Source organism: Octodon degus, unplaced genomic scaffold (genome assembly GCF_000260255.1).
Source record: "Octodon degus isolate 3935 unplaced genomic scaffold, OctDeg1.0 scaffold00200, whole genome shotgun sequence".
Lineage (NCBI taxonomy): Eukaryota > Metazoa > Chordata > Mammalia > Rodentia > Octodontidae > Octodon > Octodon degus.
In genome coordinates this window covers 353055-355665 of record NW_004524776.1, presented here as the reverse complement: position 1 = coordinate 355665, position 2611 = coordinate 353055, and positions in this window count along the sequence as shown.

Sequence of the window (2611 nt, the reverse complement as noted above, 5' to 3'; positions counted from 1 at the left end):
GCATGACACATGCACCTCTGATAAAGTTTAATTTATAAATGAAGTGTGATTAACGATGAACAGCAGTTCTTACAATTATAAAGTGCACTGTAATGAAAATTTATAGCATCGCCAGCCTGGTGCCTTGGGTCCTTATTAGGTAAAAGGAGGGTTGCTTGGACACAAGCCCTAGGGACCAGGGTGCTACCGTGTGACCAGCAGGCATGGATGCTACTCTCATCCTCCACAGGAGCGCGGGTGGCAGGAGACTTCCTACACTGCTCATAACAGTTTGCTTCTGAAGGTTTCTCTTTAATATATTTGGAACCTAACTGACCATGGGTAAACGAGGCCAAGGGGGAAGCGCTGTATCAGGACTTATACAATCCTGTGGGTTACCCAGGTCTGTCCTCTTCAGGAAAGAGAAAAACACAGAGAAGCATGAAACCCAAGAGCCAGAACCCTTAGGGCTATTTTGAAGGTTGGCCTTGAGCACCTAGGTCAGCGAGCTGCTGTAGGGATTAAAGACATTACTATAAGCCAGGCATGGTGATGCATGCCTGCGATCTCAGCACTCTGTGAGGCTGAGGCTGGAGGGCTGCAAGTTGAAGTCCAGCCTGGGCAACTTAGCAAGACCCTGTTTCAAAATTAAAAGCGAAGAGCCAGGTTCATTCCCCAGAAACACACACACACACACACACACACACACACACACACACACACGGAACGAAGTCTAGACCAGTGTGCTGCACTCAGCAAGCGCTTAGCGATGGGAGCGTCCCTTGCTACTGGGGCACTGCGTAGGAGTTTCACAGTATGACACTGTCACCGCGTTTGAGGTAATGATAGTCTCTCCATCTCCAACCTACAAGTCCTTCAGAGTGGTGCGCAGTCCTCATTTGGATATTCTTTTAGAACCATTTTAAATGGTCTATGAATTTATGAATATAATAGTGCTCATTCAAACTTTTACAGAAATGAATGCTGCATAATTTGTGTTTGTTTCCAATGACACAGTAATAAAAATAAAATATAGCATCCTGTCTCAGCCTCCCACAGACTGGGATCACAGGCGTGCGCCTCCCAGCCCCGCAGCGCCCTCTCTTTCTCTGCGGAGCTCCTTTCCCTCCTCCGGGTTAGCGCCCTTTCTCTGGGTTACCTCTGGGGAGATTGCGAAGACGGCCACCAGGGGGTGCGAGTGAGCAGAGCCGGTCCCTGCGAGCTCTCTGTGGTGCCCACACGCGTTCTCCAGGGAGGTGGGAGGATAAACAGTGTCTGGGCGGTAATCAGTGCTGTGGAGCCTGGCCTCAGCTCTGCTCAGCCTCTAGGGAGCCCGCCCTCTGGTTGCTCTGGATTTTTCACACTCGCTCCTTCCCGCCGATAAGGGGCCAGGATTCACCACCTCTAACACAGAGGGCGTCGCCCTTTCCCGTCTTCCTCCAGCAGGTTCGGGGAAGAAATTTGGGCCCAGTCAGGGGCCACTCAAAAAGTGAACGCGACGTGCCTGCCTACAAGTTTAAGAACTGAAAATTCTTGAGCCATAATGTTCCAGATCTTAAGGGCATTCGTTGCCCAGACCAAGGAGGCAGAAACCAGTGTCACCCCCTCTGCCCAGCGCACAGGTGACACGCTGAGCGGGTGGCCGCCTTCCCAGCCTTACACGCCAGGGGGCGCTGGAAGCAAGGGTCATGGTCTTCCCAGTTCAAACTGTGCAGTTTCAGCGTCTGGACAGGACTGGAAGTCAGACGACTAAATCACGGTTCTTTTGGTGCCCAATGAATTGATCCCGAGCAAGTCCTCTGATTTGATCTGTTTCTCCATTAAAAAAAAAAAAACAACAACAAGAGGGCCTGCCCCTTAGCTCAGTTCTTTAAGTGGCTGCTTCAACAAAGCAGTCAGGCTCAGGTTGCTGTGGTTCGATCCCCACAACTCAAGCCAGCCAAACCTGCCCAGAAGGCATTCGGAACAAAAAGAAAAAAACAAAACAAACAAACAAAAAAAAACCACAACAAAACAACCTGGGGAGATTAGGTGCGGTGGTGTGTGCCTGTAATCCCAGCTCTTGGGAGGCTGTAAACAGGCGGATCACCACAAATCTGATCTAGTAGTAGACCCTGAACACACAGTAGACCCTTCCCTAAAATACACACACACACACACACACACACACACACACACACACACACACACAAATTCCTATAAAAAGTAAAAAACTAGGGGCTGGGGATAGCCTTTTATCCCATCTTGGAAACAGGGATTGAACCTAGGACCTTCACACTGAGATACATCCTAGCCCCCCCCCTTTTTTTTTTAATTTTTAACTTTGAGACAGTCTTCCTAAGTTTCCCAGGCTGGTCTCAAATTTGTGCTCTTCCTACCTCAGCTTCCTAGGGTCTTGGGAGTAAAGGCTTGCACTACCGTGCCCAGCGGGGATTTTCTTCCACAGCGGGAGTGAAGAGTAATCTCCAGTGTTTCTGAGCTGGGTGACTGAAGGGAAGGTTTTCCGGTCCTGGTGGGGAGGGGGTGGAAGAGGAGGGGCCTCGGGAGCCCAACTGCACCTTAGGTTTGGGGCGCTCGCCTGTTCGTAGGTGGAACGATGGATTCTGACGATAAGGCTGCGCTGCGAAGGCAT